The 11981-nt window shown below is 34.4% G+C and overlaps 1 protein-coding gene across 3 annotated transcripts in view; it reads right to left on the bottom strand.

Moving 5' to 3' along the window:
* Positions 1–11981, bottom strand: part of LOC123555392 (uncharacterized) — a 120546-nt gene that overhangs the window by 32615 nt on the left and 75950 nt on the right. The window lies entirely within an intron of this gene.

Below are 11981 nucleotides of genomic sequence, written 5' to 3'. Positions count from 1 at the left end.
TAACATGCTTTTTCGAAGTGAAAGAGAAAATGAGTATAGAAACGTAGCTTGTTTCTACTTGGAGATAGGCCAAATTAAGACAAGCGGCGATAGAAAATATGATAACTATTGTTGATATCAGTTTCATATAAGTTGTTTGAAATGAACAGAAAGCTAAACAAAGTTAGAGAATATTTTAAGGACGCTCGCTACAGTTTCGTAATTTTTTTCTCAATAATAGATTTTGATGAAATGTTTTGTATTAAAAGATCATGTTATAATGTATTGAAAAATGAAATAAAAATACTAGGTCACCAGCTTTGTTATCCCCCGCCGATGAAATCCGTCCGTCCGTGCGTCTGTCCGCAGCCATTCCTCAGTAACTAGCTGGTGGAATTTCATGAAACTTAAAATAAATATGAACCAACATACTGCGATGATGCCCGTCAAGTTTTTTTTTTTTTTTTGACTGGTCAATTTCCCTTAGAGTTATTGCCCTTGATTTAATGAAAAATGCCCAAAAATGTCCGTCCGCAGCCATTTCTCAGTAACTATCGGGTAGAATTTCATGAAACTTGAAATAAACATGCATCAACATACTGCGATGATGCCCGTCAAATTGTGTTTTGATTGGTCAATTTCCCAGGGGCTATTTTTGCATATTTTTGTCAATTTTAAGTTAGTACTTCCGCTATTTTATCGAGTTTTACATGATAGAATTTAATCAAACTCTGCACATACCTTTGGTAATGTCTACCTAATCTAAAACAAAAAGAAAATTGATAGGTCACCATATTAGATTTCGCTTAATATATATAAATCAAATTACAACGAGGTGGGATGTGGCGGGCATTTATACAACGCAGGTTGGTACGAAATACTCTTTCAGTGTTTGAGCAAATGACTTAGAGATATATCAAATTATAAAACGGCAGATTTCTTAATAAGCGGGTTTTACGGTGTTTCTGAAGCATTTTGATGTCATAGAATGATGAAAGTTTCCGCCTTTCTCCGAACAAAACCTATAGTTTACGAATACGGATGTACGGTATGGGTACCGTACGGGATTAGAAAAAGCTGTGGTTCAACGCAGAGTTGGAGCGCCAGTATAAATTACAGACTCCAGTATATGTCGGATTGAAGCAGTTTGAACTAAAAGTACTTTAAATGTATATATTTTGTAACCATGGTGATACTTACCCTAACCTTCAGTCAGTATATTATACATATTATACATTAAATGCATGCGAACATACAATAATTTGCCGTACGCGACATTAGATAATCACTTCCGGGCATGCGCAGAAAACCGCTCCAACTCTGTAGTGAGCTACATCGATTAGAAACACAACCAAATTGACACGGTGTTGGGGTAAATATCGGCCCGTCCGGAAAAACTGTAGCGAGTGCCTTTAATCTGATAAAACCTTGTAACGTATTAAGCATGTCATATCTGATTCATTACTGTGAAATTGTTAATAATATCTATAAATACTAACAGATGAAATCCTTCAAGCAGTTCAAGAGTTACAGATCGGACACGAAACACAGTCATATTACTTTGACTACTACATTTGACCTTGACCTTGAAGCGGGACATCCAGAACATGCACTTTGCACGTTGTTACGACGTGGTGAACATTTATGTCAAGTTTCTTCGAAATCCTTCAAGGGGTTCAGTTATTAAATTTGACACCTTAGTGTGACCTTGACCTTGAAAGTGAGCCATCCAAAACATGCGCTCTGCACCTCGCCTGTATGTGGTGAAAGATCGTGACAAGTGTCTTTAAAATCCTTCAAACAGTTCAAGAGTTACAGAGCCGACATGTACAAAGTTATATGACGGTTGACCCCTAAGTATGACCTTGAACTTGAATCGAGCCACCCAGAACATGTGCTCTGTACGTCGTCTTGATGTGGTGAACATTTTTGCCAAGCTTCTTTGAAATCCTTAATGGGGTTAAAGAGTTACAGAGAGAACACGAAATTGCTAAGGGACGGACGAACGGACGGACGGGCGTGCGCCGGCATTATAATATTATACGTCCCTTCGGGCGTATAACAAGTGCACTTAATAAATAACACGGGCCCTCTGTAAGGATTTTAATTTACTCAGCATACAAATCTTTTTCACCTATATAGAAATAGAAGTACGGCGACAAGAAAAACAGTGGTATTTGGAATATAATTAAGAAATAAACGATATCCGCAAAGAATAAACTTTTAAGTTTTAACATGGTCATGTAGAACAATAAATATCCTTTATCATGTGTAAAATTTTGTAAAGTTTACTGTTTGCGGATGACGAGTATTTTGCGAAGAACTGACCTCATATAAGCGTTCTCTGAACTTTTTAACAAGCTTTTTTTTTCTGTAGGCTTTAAAATCTTATTTATCTTAAAGAAATTTCCATTTGCTCTTTAAGGAAAATGCTCTTAATAGTAAAATTCCATTTCAAACACTTGACAATGCATTTATCGAATAATACAAACAGTTGTTTTTATCAAACGCGGATTCTTAAAATGATTACAAATGTCGGGAGTCATATTTATTTCCGATGAACAAAATCCAATACAACAAGAAAAATATAATTTAAATACGTTTTTAGAGCTAGTGCACTTTACTTTTATTTGTGTCGCTTGATCTGAATACGTGTATTTGCGATGTCACATAGGTTAGCTGTAAGAATCTTTTACTGGTCGAAGGTACCGATAGAACATCTGGCTTGAGATTAACTGTTTAGGTGGTAACGTGTCTCGGCCGAGTTAGTGCGGAGCCAGATATTTTCATTTGCATTTTCAGCTAATGATAGATTCGTTTTCTTGCATACCGTATTCTTCAATCAATAGAAAAAAAAATAAAAATTGAGCCGTGCCATGGGAAAACCAACATAGTGGGTGTGCGACCAGCATGGATCCAGACCAGCCTGCGCATCCGCGCAGTCTGGTCAGGCTCCATGCTGTTCGCTTTTAAAGCCTATTGGAATTGGAGAAACTGTTAGCGAACAGCATGGATCCTGACCAGACTGCGCGGATGCGCAGGCTTGTCTGGATCCATGCTGGTCGCACACCCACTATGTTGGTTTTCCCATGGCACGGCTCAAATAAATGTTTAGCTTTTAAACACTTTATTATAATGATAGTGTATGAATTTACGCATTCTTTCATAAGCTTCAGCACATGAGTAATATTACACCCCGGGGTGTAAGAGGAATTATTCCATAACTGACAAAAACACGAGAAATCTTGTATTGCAGGCAAGAAAATAACTTCAGAAACTTACCAAATTAATTTCATAAAACGGATATTTTCAAGGTATTGAAGCATGTACTTCTTAGAATAATATACCGCTAAGAGCTAACCTGTAAAGAATCAACAACTTGAAATGATTTCGTATCCATATTTTTCATCAATCTTCCCTTGATTCTGCTTATTCTTTCCATATAAATGTACAAAATGTTGAGAACCATTCAGCTGAGTTCTTGCTACTTGATTTTTACGAAATGTAATGTTTATAGTAATATGAGAAACACATGCAATGGGTAATCGTTTTGTTAATTTTTATATTGTCAAAAAAGAAACCAACAACAAAAAAACTTGAAATTGAGTTGCATGTTACTCTTATTCCTTTTTATTTGAAATACGCTTTCTCGAAAAACGTCTGCGCACTTATGCCGACACGCAAACGCACTTTAGGTAACGGTACTCTTTCATTATCTATGTCAAACAGATACCTTAATAATAAATGATATATAGAGGAACGAGATATTTATGCGGTGTATTTCCTAACTTAATCTAGACATTAAAGATTATGTGAAGGAAAGCAAATATTTTTTAAAAGCTGTAATTTTATGTTAAATGGTAACCGAAACTCGTTATTTTTTTTTACTCTGCATCAAACCATAAAACGATTTTACTCACGATGCTGAAAATACAATGCTGGAGTACCAGCTTAAAGTTTTTGTTTGTTGTAAAACATTTGTTACTTAAATTCTGTAAATACCTAGCAAGTATTCCTGGCTTAAGCACATTTTACCGTAAGTACGGAACTTCGCAACATGAATAAAGTGTTTGTGTGTTGGGGATCGTTGGGGGGGGAGGGGGGGCGGGGGCGATGCGGCGGAGGATTACATCATTGATATACATCGTCTTAGTGCATTTATGATAAATATTCTTTGTATACGTTCATCGAAACAAGAATATAACTTAATTTCTTTATTGTTACCTTATTATCCACTTTATTATTAGAATGCTGTATGCATATACATCTATAGGAACACACAAATCTGAGATAATCAGTGTGATATGTGATATTTTGGCTGTGTTCCAAGTGGTGGTAAAATTCCATTTTCAATGAAAACAAACCGTTTATGTCAACCGTTCAGATTAAACTTTATAAAAGACAACATCTTTATATGCAAAATGCTATAGAAATTTCGAGTTGCGAAAAGTTCAACGATAATTATGTGTTTTTAATATACAAGGTTTCCAGTTTTGTAGTGTAAGGTCATGTATGAAAAATATACGTTATTATTTATGAATCTAATATGAACATACTTGATCAATTGATCCCTATAAGTTTCTTTTCAACATAATTCTATTGTTTGGATTTTCCCATGATACTATACTGAGCTACGAGAAAGATCATTTTTCTTATTTTGAAACGTCACACAATCACTATTAGGTTTTTTTTTTTTCAAATGTGATCATGGTTTGACATCTAAGTCCGCATAATCCAGTACCCTCGCTGAAAAATCTCAGACAACTTGAGGAAAATCCGCGCTGACACCCATACTCCAGTCCCTCGGACACAAATCGAACAAACTCGATCATTCGCAGGAAAATTTGACATAGCGACATTATTCGGTCAGTCTGGGATGAAATGATAAATGATGGCGGTTGTGATAACGCTGACAAAACTGGCTGTATATGTTTTCCTGTGTTTTAAACCTTTATCAGATGAATTAACTCCAAAACTAAACAACAACTACTATCTATGAATCACATGTTTAATATAGATGTCACGGAAAAACAGTTCCTCATCTGGAAATCAAACCTGTGACCTGTAATTTGAAGTGTTGTACTTTTCCAGGAGAGCTAACGTGGACGATCTCAACACTTCTGCAGAAATATTGATCGAAATGCAAGTAAACTTGGACATTTCACACATAAAAGTCTGCTTGTTAATTCGTAACACTATCAAAACGTATGAAAATCATTTTTTAACTAAGAGGAAAGACTTCAAAGCACTGAAGTTTGTTAGTAGTTTCCTTTGAATATTCTTTCAAATCAGTTATATTTTATAAGTAACCAAAACACTGCTTCCACATCTGACAGATTTATCATTTAAAAGGATTATACTTTTTGCCATTTTAATTTAAGCAGTTTGCACGAAAGGCCATTTTTTCAATGTAAACCGTACCGAGCCCTTTAGCAGTGTGCTGTAATCATGGAAAAGGCTACTGAAGCTGGTAATCGCAGAAACACGAAAACCTTTCTTGTGTCATATATCAAAAAGTAGTAGTATTTAGAAACTTGATTTTTTCATATTTTCATTAAGTTATGAATTATACCTATTGTTTGCAGTGATTATATTCTAAATATCTTATTAAATTTCTCAATTGTCGTCAACTTGTGCAATGTTAGTAATTAGCACGTGCATTCAATTATGAATCAAAAATATACCTTTTTAATCAGAAAATAATTTTTAGATTTAATAACAATCATGGCTGATTTTGGCTTTAAAATGTTGTATAATACGCATGCAATCAAAATTCTAAAAGTTTTGATACGTAAGTTTAACATCATTTTATACATTAATGCAGTGGACCACGTGCCACACCGGTTATCAACCCGATTCCTTTTTCAATACACACGGACAATAAGGTAAGGAATAACTCGTTAAATATCGGCTCGGAGTATTTAACGTATATTATATGAAAAAAAAAATTGTTGTTGGAAATCATGTGGATAAATCTTGTATTTGTGACAGTGCCTTTTGTTACCTGTCAGTGTTGTACAGGTACGCGTAACATATGATGCTTGCATAAAACTGTTCTCTTTTTTCGTTGATATTTTTACTATTACTGTTACAAAATCAAGTATTTTAGATTTGACATTTCTATCACTTTAATAGTTAGTCAAATTAAGCGGTACCGTAATGTGTGTAAAGTAGGCCTAGAGTAAAGACTTCCAGTGTGTGTAGAGCGGTTTTACCAAAGTGATGCTAGAGTTCATGTACATGTTTCTATGGAAACCTGGTGCGCCATGTTAATTGTCAATTTCTAAATATCAAATATCGATGCTAAATGCCAAACAGCTTATGCAAATGTTTTGAAAATGAAACGACATTTATTAAGTACTATAGAAGGCTATGGATGGAAAGCCGGTGCGCCATACTGTTTGCCAAATGCTAAATTGCAAAGAGTTATTGCAAAGTACTATTTTCTACATGCTTTATGCCAATAGTGCCTGTTAAGTGGTAATTGTCAAACAATTAATATTAATGGTAATGGTTAATTGCGAAATACGATGTGCAATAAATGCCAAATGCATATTGCTTAGTACTTATCATGCCTATTCAGATAACGAGCTGAATATGTCAGTGTATAAATGCATCCGTTAAATACTCAATGGCCTTTGTTTCATAACTTTGTCTCTGTTAAAAATAATTTCTTACCACTTCAGAGTGAAAAGTTTTGATCACGTCATCTCATAACCTTTAGAACATGTTATTGCTTCAAATCAGGCTGATAGAACTTCATATGTTAGATGATGTTAGATAATCAAAATATTTCAGTCCGTGTCTTGTAGGACTGTTTACACCAAATAGGAATCGACTCAGGAATCGACTCAGTGTTACATGTGAAGTGGTCCAAAATGTAGTTCCATGTTCTTGATGAGATCTGGTATATGAGTCAGATATGGACGTGACAGTTATAGTTTTGGTTACGTTGTATTGCTTAATGTATTGAGAAAAGATTTAGATCACTTTCACTGTGAATTTCCATGTCTACATGTATACGGATAATCGCTAAATTTTATGACAAATGTCTTTGGAGTATTTTCAGAGGATGATGTTTTTCAGACAGATTATTTCTCTTTCATTTAAATCATGTAATCCAACATCTCAATATATGTATATTCGTTTTTGGTAAGAAGACATGTTATATTTAATGGCTATATATGTGTGTGTGTGTGTGTGTGTGTGTGCGTGCGTGCGTGCGTGCGTGCGTGCGTGTGTGTGTGTGTTTTATATCACTGAATTGTAAAGCACTGAAAATGAGGTCTCAATATTTTTAACTATTTATATAAAACAAAGGAAGAACTTAATTGGTAAAATGTAATCTTGTATCATTTCGGTATTTTCACTCAAAGCAAATTGATTCTAATATGAACTTAATTAGGTGCTACCTAGAAGGCAGAGCTCCCTTGAAAAATCACCAGTGCCCCTTGAAAATTAAAGGAGTGCTGGTTGAATTATCTGGATCCGTTTTAGGAAGTTTATGTTCATTAAGATCTATTAAAATTTTAAGAATTGATGATAATTCATGATTTCTGAATGAATGTCTTAGAATGCATTAAGATTAAATCTTGACATGCGAAAACTCTAAAAATATGCTATATACGAACTAAAGAAAGTTACGGTTCTTTTTAGGAGGAAGAATGTGTACAACTTTAAGGCAAATATACTGCTATGATAGACGTCTGGTATGGGAAAATGAAAATCATCTACATGTAAAAAGCTTGTTTAAAATCCAAAAGACTAGCCATCTTTAAAAGTTAGTGATGAGAATTTTACCCAGAGAAAAATCACTGTTTATCGAAATTCTCGAAAACTCCTGTTTTATTTACTGAACTGCTAAGTTAACAGTCTATGACATTTTATGGTTAATCTTTTAGCACTACTGGTATAGAATATGAATGGTAGTAGGAGTCTTTTTGATAATTCATAGGCAATAGTTTTTTTCCTAGTAATAAACTCTGGTCAGTGATTTTTAAGCTAGTGGATGAAATATATGTGAACGGGGAGAAGAGCATTATGTGCTTTTCACAGTTCAATGCCTGTATATTTTGATCCCTAAACCTTTTTTAAAAATAAGTTTTATCTACAGACAGTACATTGAAACCTGACACCACTAACAAAACACTTGTTAAATTTCACATGAATGACTTTATTTTTTACAATGCTTTCAAAACTCATAATAAATGAATAAATACAAAAGAAAACTGAAATAAAAAAAAAACTGAAATAAAAAAAATGCCTTTGGTGAGAATCGAACTCCCGACCTCTGGTTTTCAACGCATACTCGCTAACCACTGCACCAATGTGGAAGTATGACGTCATCAACTCAAATATAAGTATATATAATAAATTTCAGTTATGGAAGCGTGACGAAAATCGTTTCGCATTGAAAATATTGTATTTTATCTATTTTTTCTTCGTAGAAAATGTATTTTGCACAAAATTCTTATTATCAGACGCTCATTTACATTTTATTCAACGTTCAAAGCAGTAAGCGAAACGCTTTTGACAACCGTAAACAGCAAGCGTCTACTGACGTCTTACTGATTAATTACTATGAGCATTGTGTGCTGGAAGAGACCCGAACAACACCGATTCCAAAAAAGTACCACGAATTTTCAACTCGATAGTTATTCTTTACACAGTTTTATTCATTTTGTTTTTCACACGTTTAACCGTAATGCGACGCTATCGGCGCCGCTTCGCGGCGCCGGTAGCTCTGCTAATATAGTGTGCATATTGTAAGTGCCGGAACAGTCAGTAGATTTCGTTTTGTTTTTCATGTAAAGTGCTTTTGTTGATAAAATAACTAAAAAATGCGATTTATTGAAGTAACGGAGCCGGAAGGAAAACGTATGAAATAACATTTACTGATTTGCAAATGACACTTTAACATAGATATTTTCTTCGTAACCGCATGGTAAGGATTCTAATAAGAGAAATATCTGAAAAGCTGTAAGAACAGACATAGTCTTTCAAAAACATCGCATATTTGTCAGCGGATGTATGGCTAAGAATTCTAGTCTTAGTACTAAAATGTCTGAAGGTCTCTAGTCCAGGTACCCAAACAACAAGACTTGTTGGTTAAAGCATATGTGAGTTTGGAAGAAAAATTGAAAAATCTTTTTTTTTAATAATTATGATCTTGATATTCTTCCAAGTAACCCCAAACCCTATAATAGGTCTCTATGGCTGTCACACAAACATCAAACCTTAAGGTCCTAGGTCAAAGGGTAAGTGAATTTTCGGCAAAAGTTTCATGTAAAAGAAAATTTTGTGATCAAGGAAATGTAACATCTTGAACATGGATAGCTGAAACATCAAAGGGACATAATATAGTGAATATTTTCTAATTGGGCGCATTTGATTTAACATTAAGCAGTGATCTGAATTGCTAAATAATCATCCATGATACTGTGTGCTAAAAATATAGAACATCTGGAAAAGTCTGTTAACAGCAAAAACATGCTGTAGCAACTATTTAAGCTACAACCGGGATTCGAACCCAGGACCTCTCACACCTAAGGCAAAAGTTTCATGTAAAAGAAAATTGTGTGATCAAGGAAATGTAACATCTTAAACATGGAGAGCAGAAACACCAAAGAGACATAATATAGTGAATATTTTCTAATTGGGCGCATTTGATTTAACATTAAGCAGTGATCTGAATTGCTAAATAACCATCCATGATACTGTGTGCTAAAAATATAGAACATCTGGAAAAGTCTGTTAACAGCAAAAACATGCTGTAGCAACTATTTAACCTACAACCGGGATTCGAACCCAGGACCTCTCACACCTAAGGCAGACACTCTACCACTTCCCTATAAGAGCAGTAGCTATAGCTAGGCAGATTAAGTACACCTAATATATTACGTGAATTGGAACGATTTTGAGACAATAACATCATAATCGTGTACTCCGGATTATCGGCGTATTCGCTTTGTTACCTAACGGCAATTTTCGTGTAAGAAAAAATATAATCTAATGTTGCCAACGTTCCAATCAGTCAAAACTGCCCAAGTTTCTATGACGTGTTTTTAAGAGTATGAACTTACTAACTGGTAGTACCAGTGAAATATAACTTACACTGAATCTTTTGTATTTGCCATTTTAGAAGCTTGCAAACGGCAAAGACAGTGAGATTTGTCCAAATATAAGCAGTCATTTTACCAGTTTTGAGAGGATTTGAATTGATAGGAAATTACAGTTACTAACTAAACACATTTCTGCAAAACATGAAGTCATTAGCAATGTTTTCAATATTAACACTTTGTAACAGTAATTTTATTCATCAAGAATTCTGAATTTGAAGTTAGAAAAAGGGATTGCGAAAATAGTATAAAAGATTTCTTTCAAAATAGTGCAAACCAGAACCCAATAAATTCAACACCATTAATGTTCATATATAGAAGCAACTTGTATTCTTAACTGATATTAGAGACGCGTTCCTCTGTAATATTATTTTAAGATATAGGTCAATGTTTCGGAGAAAAAAGTTTGGACGTCATCAAATCATAGAAAGAAAGAATTGTTTTACATGAAAATTTAACATCTAATAAAACATTTATATTATTCTACAAAACCATAATGATTGTCAATTTACTCATATATGTATTGAATTCCGGAAAGGGACTGCATGAAGGGGCCACACTTCTGGACAGTTCATCGCCTTTAAAAACTCACCATTTTTAAAAAGCGGTTACCTTCGTTTTGATGCATTTGCAACATCGTACGAGTGTTCAAACTTTACATAAGAAGGTAAAACATCGTTTTTGACAATTGTTTACATTTATTTCGTTATAAATGGCATTCTTATTTAAAGGGGGACAACTCCTTTAGAATATTTTAAGTATCCAACTCTGTGGGATAAAACAGTAAAAACATGTATCGGACAGATAAATTGTTGGTCAAGATGCTGATCATTTACTAAAAAATCTGTTGTTTTGTGATATACTGCTAAACCCTACATTTAACCTTATATCATTTTGAGCTCGCTTGCGTAGCTCAATTGGAAGAACGCAGATATACGTGTCATAGGGTCGTGAGTTCGACAAGACAATGTGTCTGAAGTCATTCGTCCTCAACCTGAGATTCATGTGCGTAAGTTAACTGTTACTTACGGAGAACAGATTTGTGCTAGTACAGGATCCAGGAACACTGATTAACTTAACTCTCCGCCGTTGCATAACAACTGAAATACTGTTGAAAACGGCGTAAAACACACAAAACAATATAGCATTGTTCGCATTAGAGTAGTATTTCATATATTCGAAATATATGGCTTCATTACCAACTTCTTGCCATGGGAACGTTCCCAAACACTATATAAAACACTTAGCTTATTTAAAAATGAACAAATTGTGTAATGGGATTAATTGTCTGTATACAGAATAAGCCTTCTACATATATACACCACTGTACATGTATGACAGGGGATACCCAACAGATGTGTTAACAAGTTTGTTTTTTGCGAAAGGAGGTAATCGGTAACTGACGAAAGCAGATTCACTGTTATTCTATGTGTATCCTATTAATATATTACGGTTAATCTAACCAATATAAGAAGTTGCAAGTATTTATAGAGACAGTAGTATGAAATAGGACTTGGACGATTACCGGTTAATCGGATCCGATTCGATTACTATGTTAAACCGGTTTCAATTTTGCGAAACCGCTAATCGCTCTCAAATAATAAACATCACGAATTGTACTTTATCTTTACATTTCTTTGACCATCACATACTATATGATAGACCCGCAGTATATTTCTGCTTAAACACATCAACTTGAACATAATTAAAAATGGTCTCGGATTTGCCTGTCGTGATATATCTGAAACAATGAACTAAAATATGACTTATTAATTATAACACTGCTTCCAAACGATAAAGTCTGTAAGTTCCCGATGAAGTCGGCTACTGAAAGTACCTTGATACGGTCGTCAGGAAAGAAAACAGCATTTTAAAAATGGCGGC

The sequence above is a fragment of the Mercenaria mercenaria genome, chromosome 7 (assembly GCF_021730395.1).
Source record: "Mercenaria mercenaria strain notata chromosome 7, MADL_Memer_1, whole genome shotgun sequence".
In the NCBI taxonomy this organism is placed as follows: Eukaryota; Metazoa; Mollusca; class Bivalvia; order Venerida; family Veneridae; genus Mercenaria; species Mercenaria mercenaria.
Note: the sequence above shows the minus strand (reverse complement) of the source record. Positions and strands in the feature narration are given on the sequence as shown.